Source organism: Lissotriton vulgaris, chromosome 3_1, assembly GCF_964263255.1.
Source record: "Lissotriton vulgaris chromosome 3_1, aLisVul1.2, whole genome shotgun sequence".
NCBI lineage: Eukaryota > Metazoa > Chordata > Amphibia > Caudata > Salamandridae > Lissotriton > Lissotriton vulgaris.
This window is the reverse complement of record NC_141689.1, coordinates 424,308,895-424,328,849: the sequence shown is the minus strand read 5'-3', so window position 1 is coordinate 424,328,849 and position 19,955 is coordinate 424,308,895. Positions and strand designations below refer to the sequence as shown.

Sequence of the window (19,955 nt, the reverse complement as noted above, 5' to 3'; positions counted from 1 at the left end):
GGTGTATTACAGTCAGACATCAACTCTCTTTCTCTGCCTCCAAAAAACCTGTGTCATTCGAGTATTTTAAGTTGTGTACCATGCCTGGTCTGTTATACAGCAAGCACGGACTATGGCAGAAGGGAAGAGAGTACCTGCACAGATGGTCAAGTTGTCGGGTTTCTGTTTATTCATTTAGTTAACTCCACCTCTCCTGCAGAACCATACTACTGGAGATAAATACCCTAGGACACACATTCCAAAATCTATTCACCTGATCAAAAGTTATTGCTAAGTGTAATGCAGGTTTACTGTTTCATTTTGAAGTTTAGTTGAGTGTAGAATGTGGCCTTGCAGTTTATTCACAGCACTAGCCCTGGGTACGAGACCAACTATACCAATAGGTAAGTAGCAGAGATAGATTGCACTGGCACTGTAGAATCAGGGCTGGGCATTGGTGACCTACTTAATTAACTATTCCTATGACTTACCCCTACACCACCAGTTTAGTCTCAGCACAAACCTTCTTTTTCTGGACCCACACAGACAAAGTGACATTATAAAGATGGTTGTAAGACTGAAAGAAGAACAATAGTTACTTACCTGTAAACTGTGGTACTCCAGTATTGGTGTCTTTCATAGATTCACAAGCTTGAATAATTCCCCGTCGTCTCAGTGGGAGTCCCACTGTACATCAAATATTAGTAGAAACATATATACATTAAGTACATATATATGCATAAATATATATATATATATGCATAAATATATAAAAGATATCAAATATATTCAAAGGAAATAAAACCTTAAAGTACCATAGAACAACATTAGCCCATGGAAAGCATTGAGGGAGAGTTCACTTTAGCAACATATCAATGTCATTATAATAGTCCAAACTCCAGCCAATTAGGCTGTAACACCCTCTAGAACCTTCTCCTCAGAAGCTCAAGCCCTCAGAATTTCGTAGCACAAGAGTGATCAAGAGTGCATAAGGAGAAAGCCTCTGAGGGGAGGAAGGAAGGGTTGCATGTGAATCTATGAAAGACGCCAATACTGGAAAACCACAGTTAACAGGTAAGTATCTATTGTTCTTCTCTAGTATTAGGGGTGTCTTTCATAGATTCACATGCTTGAATAAGAATAGAAAGCAGTACGCCACAATACCATGGTCATAAAAGGCCAAAGTAAAGAGCAAGCATATCAATACACATTTGCAACCTGTAAATGAATGCACAATAAAACTTTATGACAGGAGGCAGGAAGCTACAGAGGCTCACATTTATTTGAAAAGATTTTGCAGCACCGCTTGACCCACAGCAGCATCCGCAGCAGGAGCCGTTGTCGCGTTCTAATCTAGGACCCTGATCAATACTGTGACCGTATGCCCCTATACGGCTATAATCCATTTATTCCCCTATATTGGCATAACCGATCAAATGCAATATTCAGAAACTCGTCTCTGGCCTCACACGATCAGAGCCACATTTCAGAATCACTTCATCTGCAGCTTCCTTTGCAGTTCATTAGTGCAACTGACACAGCAGAAGCCAGTATCTAAGATTCCTAGATTACACTCCGAGTTCTTCAACAAGATAAAAACTCAGCAACCTGGGAAAGCCCTGCTTGCTATGTTTTGATTAGTAATAGAACTCTAATGAGCACTGTAAGAACGACCAGTTCTTAGTGACCTCTTTATTGACGTCTTATGTCCAAAAACTTACGTCAAACCAGGCACCTTTCAGGTATAAATATTACCAACGTTGCCTTAAGCAAACGCTGCCTCGATACTATCGCTGCTTCGCTGATACTGATGCTATCGCTGCTTCAACGACATCAGCGAACGATGGTGTGGTGCACATAGGAGCAGAACAGCTGTCCCCTTCAGAGCCCAGCAGATGCAAGCTGCCCACGGACGCTGCCCCTACTCTTCCTCGATGCGCTGAGAGAGACGCTGTCTTTTCTCCTGCCGAGAAATCCAGCTCCGGCGTTTCCAGCCTACTCTTGCGAGTGACTGGGATATCGAGTCCCTGGAAGGAGATACCAGACCTCCAACATTCTATTTCAGAGGTATGGTGTTGACTAAACCCTTAGAGAGAATTCTTGAAGCAAACCTTGGCAAAACCAACTTAACTAAAACTGCTACTTACTTACTCCCTCCCAAGTATTCGGCTTAGGTCAGGTACACTGGGGTAGGCGTAGTTAGAAGCACCAGTTGAGTACGTTAGCTAAATGTATATATGAATGTATATATGTTTTATTCATTTTAAACCATTGTATGGCTAAGAAACCATATCAATGCTTTTACAGTATTATTTCGCAATCCTCATTTTACTGTACGCACTTTTTATAATAACTAGTCTTGCAATTGTGGCAATTCATTTCTCTTGTACGAGAAGAAAGACTGTTCAATAAATAATACCTTTTTATTGAAAACGCCCGTCTGCACTTTGGTGAAAGTAATCTGCACAAAACTGACTGAGTAAAATAACTGTATATTGTTTCACACGACTCTAGAGATGGACTCTTATTCTAAGGAGCAAAGTTGTCATGTTTATGCGGTTGTTGGAAAACTGAATCCCTTCTTGTCTGTACCAGGGAAGCTGATCACTTCCTATTCAGTCAAGAAAGTTTCCAGTGACCTCTGAGCTAGTTGGTAACAAACCCAATTAAGTTTAGCATAGTCAGTGGAGACCTGGAAGATCTGCACTTCTACGTCCATACTACTGTTTATGTTATTCCAAGGCGCAGGGCCTATTGGGAAAATAGGAACTACACCTTTTTTAGTCAATAGTGCCTCGTGAACGTGTGCCTGCTGGACCACGTTGCCGCCCTGCAGATCTGATGTAGAGGCACTCCAGCAAATAGGGCAGTAGAGGATGCTACTGCTCTCGTTGAATGTGCTCGCGCCGGAGCAGAAAGAGGCTTGCCAGCCCGTTGATGGCAGTAGGATAAGGCAGAAGAAATCCAACGAGCAATGGTCTGTTTAGTGACTGGATGTACTTCGCGCATCTGTCCATAAGCCACAAAGAGCTGGTCCGACCTTCGAAAGGCAGCAGTACGTTGGATGTAGAATTTGAGGCATCAATTTAGGTCCAGGGAATGAAGAGGAGACTGCGGGTTAGGGAAAATGGTTTTGGAGTATGGTGGAAGTCCGAAGGGACCTTGGGCATGAAGTACAACAGCGTCTTTGGAAAACTGAAAAAACGGAGGCTGGATTGTAAAAGCTTGCAGATCGCTCACTCGCCTGGAGGACGTCCGTGCAAGGAGGAGGGAACCCTTCCAAGTAAGGAATTTCAAATCCGCTGAGTGGATTGGTTCAAATGGAGGCTTAAGAAACTGGGCCAAGACAAGATTCAGACGCCAAGAAGGTGGAGGACGCCGGACAGGTGGAAACATCCGGAACAGACCTTTGAAGAATTGGCGAATGAACCATGAGGAATACAGAGAAGAACCATCATGCCGAAAGCGTGAAAGTGCAGCTAGGAAAACCCTGAGAGTGGAATGCGAAAGTCCCGACTTTGCCAAAAGGAGGAAGAAGGGCAAAATTTGCTCAGGCGTTACGAGCATAGGATCAATGTTTTCTGTATGGCACCAAACACAAAACCGCTTCCATTTCAATGTATAGGTTTTGGTGGTGGAGAAAGCTCGTGCGTGAGCAAGGACCTCTTTGAAGTCCGGGTCAATAGTTAGATGGGCAAACTCATTGTGCTCAGGTTCCAAGCGTGAAGTTGGAGAGATGCCGGGTCTAGATGGCATATCTGCCCGTGGTTTTTCTTTATATCTGCCCGTGGTTCATGGAGAGAAGGTGCGGCAGGGGACTAAGAGGGACTGGATCGCACTGGGAAAGAAGCAGATCCATGAACGATGGGCGACGCGGCCACCTGGGCGCAATCAACAGGATATGACATGGTTGTGCTCTCATTCTGTGCAGGAGGTGAGGTATTCGAGGGATCGGCGGAAAAGCGTATGTGAATGTTTTCGACCAGTCGATCAAAAATGCATTCCCGCTCGACCCTTTGTGGGGATGCCAACTTACGTAACGTTGGCCTTTGCGGTTGAGTGGCGTCGCAAACAGATCCAGCTCCGGCTGGCCGCACAGGCGAAATACATACTCCAGAGTTGGCTGATGGAGTTCCCACTAGTGATTGTCTGTGGCCGATCTGCTGAGAAAGTCTGCAAGGGCGTTGGAGATGCCTGGTACGTGAACTGCAGTTACCTGGACTCTATGTTGTATTGCCCATTCCCTGATCTGTTGTGCCTGTCTGGAGATCAGAAGAGATCTCGTACCCCCTTGCTTGTTGAGGTAGTGCATGCTGGTGGTGTTGTCCGTACACACCAACATTGACTCCCCTTCCACAAGCAGACGAAAGGACTTCAGGGCGAGAAAGATAGCCAAAAGTTCCAGCCTATTGATGTGCCACTTGCGCTGGTCGACCGTCCATTTTCCGTTGATAGACAACCCTTTGAGGTGCGCACCCCAAACTTCTAAGGAAGCGTCCGTCGTAAGGGAGAGCGTTGGGAACGGTTCCTGAAACAGACGCCCTGTTGCAATGTTTGGAAAGTGAGCCCACCATTCCGATGCGCCCTGGATGCGAGGAGTCAGGAAGACCTTGTCGTTGAATGTCCCCGAGACTTGCCGCCATTGTTTGTCCAATTCTTCTTGGAGGACACGCATGTGTAACCTGCAATTGGGGATCAGTGGTATGCAGGACGAAGCCATGCCCAGAAAGGATTTCAACATCCGGACAGAAACGGACTTTGAGCGTAGAAGAGCCACCAGTTTGGCAATGCGATCTTGGCGCTCTTGCAAAACAAACACCTTTGCTAGATGTGTGTCAATTAATGCTCCTAGAAAGGCCAGTCTGCTGTGCTGGACGGACATGTGATTTCTCGTGGTTGACAGAAAGACCCAAGGCTTGGAAGACAGACAGGCAAGTCGGAGTGTGTTGTTCTGCTGTGAGAAAGGATGGGGCCTTTATCAAGCAGTCGTCCAAAAAAAGGGTAGAACTGTATGCCCTGTAGGCATAGAGAAGCTGCAACCGGAGCCATGATCTTTGTGAAGACTCTCGGCGCAGAACGAAGGCCGAAAGGGAGAACTTTGAATTGAAAGGGTCTTGATCCTACTTTGAAACCAAGGTACTTCCTGTGCTTTGGATGGATTGGCACATGAAAGTATGCGTCTTGGAGGTCGATTGTGGAGAAGAAATCCCCGGGATTTAGGAACTGCAAGATTTCCAGCAATGTGAGCATTCGAAATGTTTGGGACTTGATAAACTTGTTGAGGGCTCGGACGTCCAAGATCAGGCGCCACTCTCCCGACTTCTTCCTGATAAGAAAAAAGTGGGACTAAAAGCCCTTCCACTGTTGCAATTGAGGAACCACTTCGACTGCCCCTTTTTTTTATCATAACTGCAACCTGTGCAAACAGTTCCTTCAAGTGTGCTGGAGGAGGGCCAGAGGGAGGGCGGTTTGACGAGAGCGTGGCCTTTTGAGATGACATTCAAGACCCAACGATCTGAAGTTATTTTCGACCAATTGCAAAAGTGTTGGGAGATTCGACCTCCAATTGCCAGAGCAGGATGAGACGTGGGCTTTAGAAAGTCATTGTTTTTTGAGGTAGCACCTCCTCTGTAGGTGGATTTTCTCCTATAAGGCCTGGAGTCAGAATGCCTATGAAATGCGTTACTTACCTGTAACAGCAGTTATCCAGTATGGGTGTCTTTCATAGATTCACATGCCTGAATCATTCCCCGTCGCCGAGACGGGAGCCTCCGGTACATAAAAAAGTAATGTCCTAAGGACATACATAGAGAACATAGGCCGAAGGGCCTCCCCTTTGGGGCCTTTCCACGTCCTTATGTAAAAAGGACCGAACTCTCATCGTTAGCCAATCAGCTCCGACCTCCCTCTAGAACCTTCCCGGGAGGAGCCTCCGTCCCTCAGATTTTCGTACGCACCCAGCTAGGGTGTCGCAATGTAGACATAGAGGTACGTGAGTCCTTACCGGGGAGGCGGGAGGGTTGCATGTGAATCTATGAAAGACACCAATACTGGATAACTGCTGTTACAGGTAAGTAACGCATTTCTTATCCAGTATTTGGGTGTCTTTCATAGATTCACATGCCTGAATCAGAGTAGCCAGCAGTTATACATGCATAGTGGTAAAGCACATTCTCACCTCCAGCAGATCTGCATAAATCACAGACAACATGAGAGAAACATGGTAATATACAGTCATGCATACAGCAGAAAAACCATGAAGAATGTGCATACCTGGATGGCGGGACGAGGTAAGGCTCACCTTATTGGAAGAGATGGCGTAGCACCGCTTGTCCCACTGCAGCATCCTTCTGCAGTTCGATGTCCAGGCAGTAATGCCTGGAAAAGGTGTGCGGGGACTTCCAGGTCGCCGCTCGGCAAATGTCCAGGACCGTCACTCCAGCGAAGAGCGCCGCCGACGCGGACATCGCCCTGGTAGAGTGGGCAGCCACTCGGTCCGTTAAAGGCCGTCCGGCCTGATCATGGCAAAACGCAATCGCTGATGAAATCCAGCGGGAGATGCTCTGTTTTGTTAGGGGCAAACCCATTCGCGGGTTGCTGTAGGCTACCAACAGTTGAGAAGACTTTCTGACATCTTTGGTTCTGTCCAAGTAGAATTTGAGACATCTTTTAAGGTCCAAGGAATGCAGCGCCCTTTCTGCCGCTGTGGAAGGGTTCGCAAAAAAGGACTTGAGGACAATTGGTTCGTTCAGATGAAAGTCTGAAGGCACTTTAGGTATGAATTTAGGGTTGGGCCTGAGTACCACTCGATCGTGTCTGAATTGGAGATACGGTTCCTGAATAGACAGCGCCTGAAGTTCGCTGACCCTCCTGGCTGACGTCAGGGGGAGCAGAAGTGCCGTTTTCCAGGAGAGATGTTTGAGAGAGGCCCGGTGTATGGGCTCGAATGGGTGTTTCATAAGTTGGTTGAGCACCAAGTTCAACTGCCAGGTTGGAGGGACTTTCCGAGGCCTCGGAAAGGATCTGTAGAGCCCCTTCAGAAATTGCTTTATCAGCCGACTGGACCATAGTGAAGGCCCTGATGAGGTCCTGGTGAATCTAGAAATCGCAGCCAGATGAACCTTAATGGAGGCGTGAGCCAGCCCCGATTGAGCCAGGTGGAGGAGGTACGGTAGCAGTTGCACTGGGGTAACCCGTAGAGGGTGTGAGCCCTGTTCCGAACACCACAAGCAGAACCTCTTCTACTCGCTGAAGTGGGTCTTGTTCGTACTGCCCGCCCTCGCTTTGGCTAGGACGGCCCTGCAGTCCTGCGGGATCTCTAGGTCTCCGAACTCTCGGTGCTCAGGAGCCAGGCCGATAATTTGAGCGAGCGGAGGTTCGGGTGGTGTACCTGGCCTCCGGACATCGTTAAGAGGTTCGGGTGTTGTCGCAGGTGAATCGGGGGCCTGATGGAGAGGCGAAGCAGGTCCGAGAACCAGTGTTGTCTCGGCCAGTACGGAGCAATCAGGATCAGGGTGCACGGCTCCGTCTTCATCTTCCGGAGGAGCCTCGGTATCATCGGGAACGGAGGAAAAGCGTACGCAAACACGCTGAACCAGCCGATGGAAAAAGCATTTCCCAACGACCCCTGTTGGGGATGCCAGCTTGCGTAGCTTGGGCATTTGGCGTTCCCTGCCGTCGCGAAGAGATCGATCTTCGGGGCTCCCCATTGCGAGAAGAGGTGGGCCACTGTGTCGCCGTGCAGCTCCCATTCGTGGGAGAGAGAGGTCTGCCTGCTCAGGGCGTCCGCGATGGTGTTGTCCTTCCCGGGAACGTACTCCGCCTTGAGGGAGAGCCCGTGTGCCACCAACCAGTTCCAGATTTTCTGCGATTCTCGTGAGAGAGAGAGAGATCGCGTTCCCCCTTGTTTGTTCAGGTAATGCATCGTCGTGGTGTTGTCCGTTTTGACGAGCACCGGGGAAGGTCCGATACGTGGCAGGAATGCCTGCAGAGCCAGATACACAGCCCTCAGCTCCAAGAGGTTGATGTGTAGTAGTTTCTCTTGGGCCTCCCATTTGCCGCTGACTCGAAGGTCCAATAGAACAGCACCCCAGCCTTCCAGGGAGGCATCTGTCGTGATGACCAGAGGTGCCGGCGGCAGGAGGAACTGCAAGCCGGCCGTCAGGTGTTTCCGTCTTCTCCACCACAGAAGGGCCTTTGTGATGGCCGGTGTGATCCTGATAACGTCCTCGAACGAGCCGGAACTCTGTTTCCATTGCCTCGCCAGAGCCTCCTGCAGGGGACGCATGCGGAGCCTGCAGTGCGGTATGAGGAGAATGCAGGAGGACATCATCCCTAGGAGGGAGGTGAATGTCCTGACTTTGATGCGAGATTTCTTGGCCACCGCCGCGGCCAGAGACAGTATTTTGTTGGTCCTGTCCTCCGAGGGGAAGGCCTTTGCGCAATCCGTGTCTAAGGTAGCCCCTAGGAAGGTGACCCTCGTTGATGGAGTAGTGCAGGATTTTTTGAGGTTTATCGTCAGACCCAGCTGTTGAAAAAGTGCGCTGCAGGCGTTGGAGGAAGCGGTCGCGCCCCCCGGAGAAGGCGCCTTCACCAGCCAGTCGTCCAGGTAGGGGAATACCTGGTGACCTCTTTGCCGCAGGAAGGCTGCCACCGGTGCCAAGCACTTCGTGAAGATACGTGGCGCGGATTTGAGGCCGAATGGCAAGACCTTGAACTGATAATGTCTGCCTGCTACCTCGAACCGCAGGAACCTCCTGTGCCTTGTGAGGATGGGGATATGGTAGTAGGCGTCCTGTAAGTCCAGGGAGACCATGGAGTCTCCCCTCTCCAGCGCTCCCAGGATCTCCTGTAACGTTACCATCCGGAAGGACTGACTCCGAAGGAAGGCGTTGAGCGCCCGGAGGTCCAGGATTGGTCTCCACTTGTCTCCCTTTTGTTGGACCAGGAAGAAGTGGGAATAAAATCCCGTCCCCTTCTGGGACGCTGGGACCCTCTCGATGGCTCCTTTTACCAACATGGCGGAGACTTCCTTGAGAAGGAGGTGCAGGTGTTTGTGAGCACGCTTCAGCGGAGGTGTGTTGGGGGGGGGTGTTGATAATTTCGAGGGAATGTCCAAATTGAATTATCTGTAGTACCCACCGATCCGTAGTGATTTTTCGCCAATTGGGGAGGAAGTGGGTCAGTTTTCCTCCAATTTGAAAGGATTGAGACGGTGGTGGGACTGGCTGGAGTAAATGGTCACTGGCGGCCGCCAGCGCCCTTCTTGGCGGATTTGCCTCTGAAGGATGACCTCCCATAGGACGACTGTCGGTTCTGTTTGTGCTGGGGCTGGTTCCTGTTGCCGTAGGAGTAGGACGACCTATTTTGGTAGGAACCTCTGTAGGAATACTGGCCTCTGGAGCGGCCACCCCGAAAGGACTGGTTCCGGGACTGGAGGGAGCCCAGCGCCCTTGCCGTGTCGGTATCCTTCTTAATGGCCTGGAGTGCTTCGTCTATCTTTTCCCCAAAAAGAAACTGACCATCGAATGGCATGTCCAGCACCTTAGATTGGACCTCTTGTCGAAAGGACGTTGCCTTGAGCCAGCCCTGGCGTCGGAGCACGGCAGCCCCGGCCAACTGGCGGAATCCAGTCATGGCTGCGTCGATGGCGCAGTTGATGATCTCTGCAGCTGAGTTTTGTCCTTCCGCTAGGAGAGCTTTCACCTCGTCCTGGACCGTGGCTGGCAGGTCTTGCAGGTAGGGGGCAATGTCTTCCCATAGCTGGCGGTTGTAGCGCCCTAGCAGGGCGATGGAATTTGCCACCTTGATGGTCATGGCGGACGTGGTAGAGAACCGCTTGCCAATGGTGTCCAATTTTCTGCCTTCCTTGTCCGGGGGTGCGGACAGTGGCGAGGATGGGTTGCGGGATTGTTTTTGGGACTTCCTGTGCGCCTTCTTGGGAGGAGTGTCTGTCTCTCCAGGGGACTGCTCCCTGGGTCTCTTCTTGGAGACCTTTGAGGACACGGAGACACTACCCTCGGAAGATTCCAGAGTGTCTCGGTCCTTAAGCCTGTCGAGCCATTCGAGAAGGCGAGCCTCTCTTTCCTTTACAGTCTTCTTTGGGAAGGCTCTACACACCCTACACTTGTCAGAGACGTGGTCAGGGTACAGGCAATACAAGCACAGATCGTGCTTATCCTCCGCTTGAATCCGCTTCTTGCCGCAGGAGGAACAGGCCCTGAGAAGGGCTTTCTTTTGCGAGTCTGCCATGGATGAAGCCTTTTTATTGGATTCCGACATGGGAGACGGCAGTCGAAGATGGGATAATTATTCCTTTGAATAAAGGGATCTTCCAGAGAAGTTTGAGACTTCGAAGCAAAAAAACCTGAAGAGCTCAGGTTGGAGACTCCCTAGCACAACGTGCGGTAGAAAATCTGAGGGACGGAGGCTCCTCCCGGGAAGGTTCTAGAGGGAGGTCGGAGCTGATTGGCTAACAATGAGAGTTCGGTCCTTTTTACATAAGGACGTGGAAAGGCCCCAAAGGGGAGGCCCTTCGGCCTATGTTCTCTATGTATGTCCTTAGGACATTACTTTTTTATGTACCGGAGGCTCCCGTCTCGGCGACGGGGAATGATTCAGGCATGTGAATCTATGAAAGACACCCAAATACTGGATAATCTGTTGGTAGGAGTAGCATTGCCTATTTTCACCATAGGAGCGGTACTGGGAGGAGCCTCGAAAATTAGAGTATGTGCCCCTACCACGTGCTCCACGAAATGGCCGCTTCCGGATCTGGAGAGAACCCAGGTCTCAAGCAGTGTCTGTATCCTTCTTGATGGACTCTAAGGCGTCATCCAAGTGCTTGCCGAAGTGGGATTCACCGTCAAAAGGCAAGTCGAGCACCCTTGCTTGTTCGAAAAAACGTAGCCTTAAGCCAGCCCTGCCGTCTTAAGACTGCAGCACCTGCCAGCTGCCTGAAACCGGTTGAGGAAATATCTACAGCGCAGTCAATAATTTCCGATGATATTCTCTCTCCTTGCACGATCTTTTGTGCTTCTGCCCTGGAGGATTCAGGAATGAGGTCGACCAAAGCTGCAATCTCCGACCACATCAGACTGTCGTATCGCCCAAGGATGGCCAAGGAATTGGCCACCGTGACCGTAGTTGCAGCCATTGTTGTGAATTTTTTCCCCAATGTTATCCAGGCGATGACCTTCCTGATCTGGCGGGGATGTTAAAGGAGAAGCCAGATTACGTGACCTCTTCTGGGCAGCTTGTGTAATGACCAAGTCTGGTTTTGGTTGAGACAAAAGGCAGGCAGGCGAATCCCCTGGCGCCTTATACTTTTTGTCGAGGCGTGGAAGCACGGCCGGGATTGAGTTTGGTCGTTCCTTGAGTTTGAGCCCCTCCTGCCAAATAAAATCAATGATCGGAATAGTATGCACTTGCTTTAAAGGCTGATCTTTGAAGTCATAAAGAAAGCAGTCCTGTTTGACCTCCATTGGCAAGTGGAAACGCTTTGCAGCTCTAATCATTAAAAGGTGGAAACCCCCAATGTCCACTGAGGGAGAAGCCAGAGGAGAGGTAGGAGGAGGAAACTGAGTGTGGGCCTGATAGTTGTGCCAATCCGCAAGGACAGAGTCATAGTCCTAGTCTGTATCATTCCGAACATCATCATCATCAGTATCAGGAGCCTGAGGAACTGGTGAACATACCTGTGCAGCTGGAAGTCACTCCCATGTGTGAGGAGGCAGATTTGGAGAGGTCGGAGAAGAAGGCAGAAACCGACGATTGTAATCGCCAAGCATGTGCTGAGGGTTAGAGATCAGAGTCACTGTTATCTGTGCCATAGGAACCTCGTGGTCAACATCCAGCTGGTCATCTCAAACTGAGATATGCGATCCCCCCTCATCATGATCATCATCATCGTAGTCCTGATACTTTATATGTAGCTCCGATGGGCTACTTGCAGGGCGAAAGGTGTCATCAGCGTAAGAGCCATCAGTAGAGTCTCCGGACGGGTTGTATGTTCTTACAACGATCTCCGTTGTAACGCATGCCTTTACCACGCATGCGTTACAACGGAATGGTAGTTCCACGCTAATCCTTCACGTATTTTCCCGTGGTGACGTCATACGTCGTAAAGAGGAAGCGGTTTCTTTTTCCGTTTCCTCTTATACGACGCCGATTACCAGGCCAGTTCGACGAGGTTAGTTTTATTTTTTTGGGGGGGGGATTCCGCCTCCTAGCCCCCCCTTTTTTAATTGTACCCTTTACCACACATACCTTTACTACGTACCTCGTAGTAAACGTATGCGTGGTAAAGGCTTTCGTTGTAACCACGCATGCGGTGTAGTGCATGCATGGTTAAGGTTTTCATGGAAACGGCCTCGTTGTAGTGGCCGTTTCCCCTCCGGACGCAAAGAGTTGAGCAGGGGGACCTGATCCTTGCTGGATAGGACTCAAAAATAAAGGAGCCGGATGTTTTACAGTAGTAGCCATCACCACTACGAAGGTGGTTGCAGTTGCCAGGGAATACTGCTCCGTCGACTGAATAGTCGACGAGCTCGTCGTCGAAGTAGTCTTCGAGGGATTCTTCGACGAAGATGAGGGTGAGGGTGCCAGCGACGGAGCTGAGGCCTTAGTCGTCGACGACGCCGCCGAAGTTGTGACAGCCGTCGACGAGGTCTTCAACGTAGACGGTGCTACCGTCGACGAGGTGGATGTCGACGAGGTAGTCGACGGTGCTACCGTCGACGAGGTGGATGTCGACGAGACACTACGTCGACAAAGCAGGTAGCGTCAACGAGTGACGTTGACGAGGCCTTCGTAGACAGGTGACGTTTTGGTAAGGCCGCCGAGATCTTCACAATGGACGATATAGGCCTTGGCTTCTTGGAGTGTCGACGACTATGCAGACGTAGTCATCGTCGACATGGAACAGGTCGTCTAAGTACGCACAAAATCGACGGATGTAGTAGTAGTCGACGAGCTGGCACTCGTTTTAGATGACTAGGGCATAGAATGGGACTGGGACGCCAGATAAACAGGTCCCGTAGGCGTAGAGGCTGGGGAGACAGACTTGGGAGCGTCCACAAGCTTCTTTTTAAGAAATGGAGAAGGAAGCTCGGTCTCTGACCCACGCTTTAGAGAGGTCTTAGAATGGCAGGAAGACACTCAATATCAGACACTGGGTTGTCTGAAGTCTTCAACCTCTGTAGCCACAGAAGGAGACAGGCCTCTTTGTCCTTTAGGGTCTTGGAAGAAAAAGTACTGCAAAACTTGCAACTCCTCACCTCATGATCCGGGTAAAGGCAGCAGATGCATTTTTTTATGTGGGTCTTCGTGGAAAAGGCGAAGTTTACCACAGGCAGAACAAGGCCTGAATTAAGATTTCTTGGTAGAAGACATGTTTGTAGAAGATTGATGGTTTGAGGAATGAAGAAACTGAGCAGAGCTCAGGGAGACACCCTTCACACGACGTGCGGTAGAAAATCTGAGGGCTTGAGATTCAGAGGAGAAGGTTCTAGAGGGTGTTACATCCTGATTGGCTGGAGTTTGGACTATTATAATGACATTGATATGTTGCTAAAGTGAACTCTCCCTCAATGCTTTCTATGGGCTAATGATGTTCTATGGTACTTTAAGGTTTTATTTCTTTTGGATATATTTGATATCTTTTATATGTTTATGCATATATATTTATGTATATATGTACTTTATGTATATATACTTTTCTACTACTATTTTATGTACCGTGGGACTCCCACTTAGACGACGAGGAATTATTCAAGCATGTGAAACTTTGAAAGACACCCCTAATCCTGGAGAACAATGCATATTGTCAGTTTACCGAATAGGGAACATTTTAACCAAGAGCAATAAACAGTAGAAGCAGTCAAAAAGAACTCTGGGTGGTTTACAGAGAAACGCAGCTGGCACAGCAGTGATGTCCCATACAAACTTCATTCCAGATCAGGCTCAGATGGAACACAATAGAAACTTACTTAGCAAGATGTGCACTCCGTATATGTGGGAGGAGTGTGGGGGGAATTGGTGATTTAACATCAGCTGCATACCTCAGAGCATCAGTTCCCATCTTCAATAATATCAGCTGCATACCTGGTGGAGCATCAGTTAAAATATGTAAAACTGAGCCACTAGCCTTTGGCAAATGAAGTAGATTTGGCCTCCACCCTTTAATCTGCCTTTCAAGTCACTATGCAGGATTTTGAGGCAGCGGTAAAGCTTGCTGTGAAGTCCTTGGACCAATATCCGGGCTTGAATCAGAGACCACTACTGCCCAAGAGGATCTGTAGTTTGCAAGTGTGCACACAGTAATTGTCTTTCTAGTGCAGTGGCTGCAGATTTCTCACCCAAGTACAGCTCCTCAGGTGCCAGACTGGATCTAGAGAATTTTTAGCAAGAACTCCTACACACAGCTAGGAGGCATTTTGCGGATTATTGCTGGCTCCATACTGCCCTGATACTAATATATGTCTTACAGTTATATAGTTACCAAAAGGTAAGCACTTTCTTCATCTGAAAGAGCGAATATGCTACTTACCAGTATGCATCTGTTCTTGGCATGTAGGGCTGCTGACATTCATATCTGTGCATAGATCGCCGCCTAGTGTTGGGTCCGGATGATTGCACATTGTTGTCCTGGAAGAGTCTTCGAAGTATCACGAGATAAGTGGCTCCTCCCCTGGACTACAGTGCGCATGGGCATCCTCTCCATCCTCAGATTGTTTTTCGCCATTGTGGCAGAGATGGAGTGAAGTACAGTAAGTGATGACCATGCTAAGAGTAATTCGGAGTGCTGCAGCTGCTACAGGCACCGGGGAGGAGGGCGGGCGATATGAATGTCAGCAGCCCTACATGATAAGAACAGATGCATACTGGTAAGTAGCATATTCGGTTCAAGGCATGTGGGCTGCTGAATTCATATCTGTGCATAGAATATATAGCAGTCCCTCTATGGGAGGCGGCTGCCCGTGCCAGCTGCAGGAGTCTGAAAAAGTGTTTTAAGAACAGCCTGTCCTACAGCTGCCTGCAGTTTGGAGTGCACATCTACGCAGTAGTGTTTGGTAAATGTGGCTGCTCTACAGATTTCTTCTAAAGGAATGTTTCCAAGGAAAGCCATGGATGCCCCTTACTTTCGTGTTGAGTGGGCTCTTGGGGGAATCGTTAATGTGCGCTTTTGATAGCAAATCTGTATGCACTTAACGATCCACCTGGCTATACCTGCTTTTGAAATGGGGTTGCCTTTGTGTTGTGGCGAGAAGGCAACAAACAGTTGTTTTGTTGTCCTGAAATCTTTTGTCCTATCTATGTAGTACATCAGAGCTCTTTTGACGTCTAGTGTGTGGAGCATTCTCTCTGCCACCGAGTCTGGATTCTGGAAGAACACTGGCAGTTCAATAGTTTGATTCATATGGAACTGTGAGACTACTTTAGGTAGAAACTTAGGGTTAGTGCATAGTACCACTCTGTTGGAGGGAATCTGTATGAATGGCTCTTGGATAGTTAGTGCTTGAAGTTCACTAACTCGTCGTAGCGATGTGATTGCTATTAGCCATTCAGGCGAGACCCTGGGCCACGCCCCCACTGCCGGCCACGCCCCCTCTGCCAGGAAGCGAATAAAAACGCGCCATCTAGAGCGCCGCCACAAGAATTGAAGGACTCCGCAGGCACACGCCGGGAGCTTTTAGCACCGATTTTAAAAATTGTTATATTTTGTGTTTTCACTCGTGTGTATCTAAAAGCCTACCTAGCCCACCTGAAACAGCCGTGAAACGCTTCGTAGCGCCGGCTGCAACGACCTTTACAAACGCCATTCAGGCGAGACCCTGGGCCACGCCCACACTGCAGGCCACGCCCCTTATTTAGCTACATCATGTGTTGCCACCGGAAGCGCAGCGGACGAGCGCAGCGTGAGCGCCGTTTGCGCGCTGAAGGCGCGCTAAGGCAAGCCTGTCTGCGCCCGTCCGCGACCAGCCGGGACCAGGGGCCACCCCCCCTGCCTCTCCCGCTCCCCCGGTCAGGACCTACAGCCCCACTGCTCTACGGTCCATTGGAAGCAGAGCTACTGCCTCATCTACCCGTACCTTCACAGCCTCATCCCTCCCGTCCTACTGCCCTGATTGCAAACACTTATTCCGAAAAGCCTCAGCAGGCCCCCCGACATCAAAATACTGCATGCTGGCACTAAACTGTCGATCATTACCTAAGCATAGCACTAAAATGTCCATACTGCTGGAGGAGCGAGAGCCAGATGTTATTTTTTTAACAGAGACCTGGCTTTCCACTCATTCTGACCCTGACATAGTCGCAGCCCTACCAAGTGGATACCACATCGTTAGATCGGACAGACCAGTGGGGAAAGGCGGCGGTCTGGGTATTATACTCAAAAACCAGTACCGTTGCCGCACCACAACAGAAAGCATTCCCGAATGCGAAAGCATAGAATTCTGTATAGAGTTCAATGCCAATACCTCCTTCTCGGGCACCTTGATCTACCGTCCTCCTGACCCATCAAAGCTGTTTCATAGATCGCTCCCAGAGATCATTGCTAAAAGGGCTATGTCCGTGGCTAACTACACAGTCCTGGGTGATTTGAATTTCCACTTCAACTCCCCCTCAGATAATATTGCCAAAGACCTAACAGACGACCTAGGAGCTCTGCAGCTGTCCCAGCTGGTCACAGCTCCAACTCACGAGAAGGGAAACCTGCTTGATCCAATTTTCAGCAGCTGCAGCGACCTGATTGTCGACTCTCCTATCCCCCTCCCATGGACGGATCATTTTCTGATACCGTTTTCCTGGGCAACCCACAAGACCCCTCAGTTACCCCCCCGGACAACACTCAGGAGAAACTGGTCAAAACTCCAGCTGGAATCCTGGCTGCTTAGCCTGGACGCCACCCATCCGCCTCCCTGCTCAGACCCTAGTGCAGCAAACGAAAATTATGTTAGCTGGATTACGAACTCACTAGACACGATCCTCCCTCTCCAGAGATCCTCGTCTAAAAGAATGCAGAGATCAGCGCCCTGGTTCTCTGACTCTTTAAGAGAATTAAAACGTCGTTGCAGGCAACGAGAGAGAGCCTGGCGCATGGATTTTCTCCCGGAAAAAAAGGACGCATATAAAGAGGCAATAAAAACTTACAGAGGGGATCAAGACGGCGAAAGCAACTTTCTACTCTGACAAAATCCTAGAGGCTAAATCAAAACCCAGGGAAATTTTCCAGATAATAAAACACTGTTCAAATGTCACCACTGCCCCCCCTCCGACTAAAACCCAAGTTCAATGCAATGAGCTTGCGGACTTTTTTTCATAATAAAGTCCTGAAAATTTACTCCACCTTTCAAACAGGAGCCACAGTTCCAGAGACAGCTGTGCCCCCCCCCCCTCCCCCCCCCGAGAACACTCCCTCCCCTTGTCCAGTCAACCCTCGAGCACTTCCCTCCCCTGGACCTTGACACCCTCGGTAAAATGGCACGGCAAGTCAAATCGGGTTCCCCACGCGACCCAGCCCCACCAGAAGTTTTGATGCAAGCACACGAAGCCCACCCTGCCTGTTATCCTAGAACTCCTTAACACATCTATAGCCTCAGGTGTTGTTCCTACAGCATGGAAACAAGCCATGGTGCGGGCACTGCTAAAAAAACCAAACTTGAACCCCGACGATTATTCCAACTATCGTCCCATCTCTCTCCTACCTTGGGCCGGCAAGGTGTTAGAAAAATATATAAACGTCCAACTGGTCCAGTTTATTGAAAATCATTCCCTACTGGATACATCCCAGACAGGTTTCAGGCCAAAACACGGCACCGAAACTGCCTTATTAGCGGTCGCCGAGGAATCTCGAAGGGCTCTGGATCAGGGAGGATCAGTGGCAGTGATCCTCCTTGATCTAAGCGCCGCATTCGATACGGTCAGCTATGCCACCCTGCTGAACCGTCTCCGGGACATCGGAGTCTCTGGTGATGCTCTAAGGTGGTTCGGCTCCTTCCTGTCCGACAGATCATTTCAGATCTTCGATGGTGACACAATATCAGCCAGCAAGCCCCTCAGCTGCGGAGTACCACAGGGCTCCTCTTTGAGCCCTGTGTTATTCAATGTCTACATGAAACCACTGGCTGGAATCGTCGAACCGTACGGCATCAAAATTGTGTCGTACGCCGACGACACTCAGCTAGTGGTATCACTGGCTCAAAAGAACATCAGTCACCCCCAAGGAGGCCTGCTGAGCTGCCTAGAGGACATAAAGGAGTGGATGACCAGCTCCTCCCTCAAATTAAATGGAGATAAAACAGAGCTCTTGCTTCTAGGCCCTGCCTCGCCAACACCTTTTATCTCCTTGTGGCCCCAAGCCCTGGGCACTCCTCCCACCCCCAAGGAAAGCGTCAAGAGCCTAGGAGTGTGGCTGGATAGCAAGCTGTCCTTTTCCACCCAGACTACCAAACTGTCCGCCACCTGCTTCGGCATCCTCAAAACCCTAAGGAAGGTCCTTCCACTTCTGCCTCCAGAAGCCAGGAAAGTGGCAGTCCAAGGCCTTATCCAGTCCCGCCTTGACACAAACAATGCTCTATACGTGGGGGCTCCCGAGATGACCCTCAGGAAACTCCAGATCGTGCAAAACTGCGCAGCGCGCACCCTGTTAAAGATTCCTCGAGCTCAGTCAGCCAGATCTGCACTAAAAAGTCTTCACTGGCTGCCAGTTAAACACAGAGTGTCATTCAAGGCGTTGTGCATTGCACACCGGGCATTCTGGAAAACAGGACCTGCTATTAACAGCAAGCTTGTCATCCCCTACCACCCAAACAGGAACCTCCGCTCCTCTGAGGCTCTTCTGGCAGTGGTTCCCCGAGTAAAGAGAGCCAGATCCGGGGGTAGGATGTTCTCAGTGAATACCGCCAAACTTTGGAACACCCTCCCCGTCTCACTCCGTTCCAACCCGGACCTGTTGTCATTCCGCAAAAAGCTGAAGACCTTACTATTCACCCAAGTCTCCGAGCTATAATGTGTCACGTCACCGGTCCCTTCGATTCTTACCCCCAGCGCTTGGACGCCCCAGGGCAGCAATCGCGCTCAATAAATCTATTTCCATTCTATTAGGAAAGCCACTTTCCACGTCAAGAATTGTATCTCGCATGAGTGTAGAGGCTCAAAAGGTGGACCCATCAGTCTGGTAAGGACCACATTCAGGTTCCATACAGGTGCCGGTGGGTGTCTGGGAGGAATAACTCGTTCGAGTCGCTCCAGAAAAGCTTTGATGGCAGGCAAAGTGAGAGATGCTGCCTGTTTTGGAGTTACGCTGCCATTTCAGATAAATGTATACGAATGGTAGCATAGGCCAGATTGCATTTGTATAGATGTAATAGATAACAGATGATGTCGTGAGTAGATGCATCTAGCGGATTAATGTTGTTGTTGGCACAATAAATGACAAATCGCTTCCATTTCGCCGCATAACATGCTATAGTTGTGGGTCTTCTTGCCTCCCTTATGATATCCATACAGTCAGGAGGCAGGCTGAGGTAGCCAAATTCTAAGACCTCAGGAGCCAGATCGCCAGGTTGAGCCGTTGCGGATCTGGATGCTGAATGTCGCCATGGCTCTGCGTCAAAAATCTGGGAGTGAGTTGTAGCCTTTGATGCGGTACCACGGAGAGTTCTAGAAACGAGGTGTACCATGGTTGGCATGCCCACGTTGGAGCAACCAGGATGAGAGTCATCGAGTGTTGCCTCAGTTTGCGTGCCACCAGCTGTATTAGCGGTGCTGGGGGAATAGCGTACGCAAATATGCCTGAACAGTTCATCCATATCGCATTGCCCTGCGACTTTGGGAACCTGGCGGCAAAGCTTTGGCATTTTGCGTTTTCCCTTGTGGCGAATAGGTCTATCTCTGGATGACCCCACTGCTGGAAGTACGGTTGGAGTACTGATGGATGTGTCTCCCACTCGTGCATATGGTGGCTGTGCCTGCTG

At 49.8% G+C, this 19,955-nt stretch overlaps 1 protein-coding gene across 4 annotated transcripts in view; it reads right to left on the bottom strand.

The window, feature by feature from the left end:
* Positions 1-19,955, bottom strand: part of DDX4 (DEAD-box helicase 4) — a 1,777,277-nt gene that overhangs the window by 1,669,777 nt on the left and 87,545 nt on the right. The gene's annotated exons all lie outside the window — the stretch shown is intronic.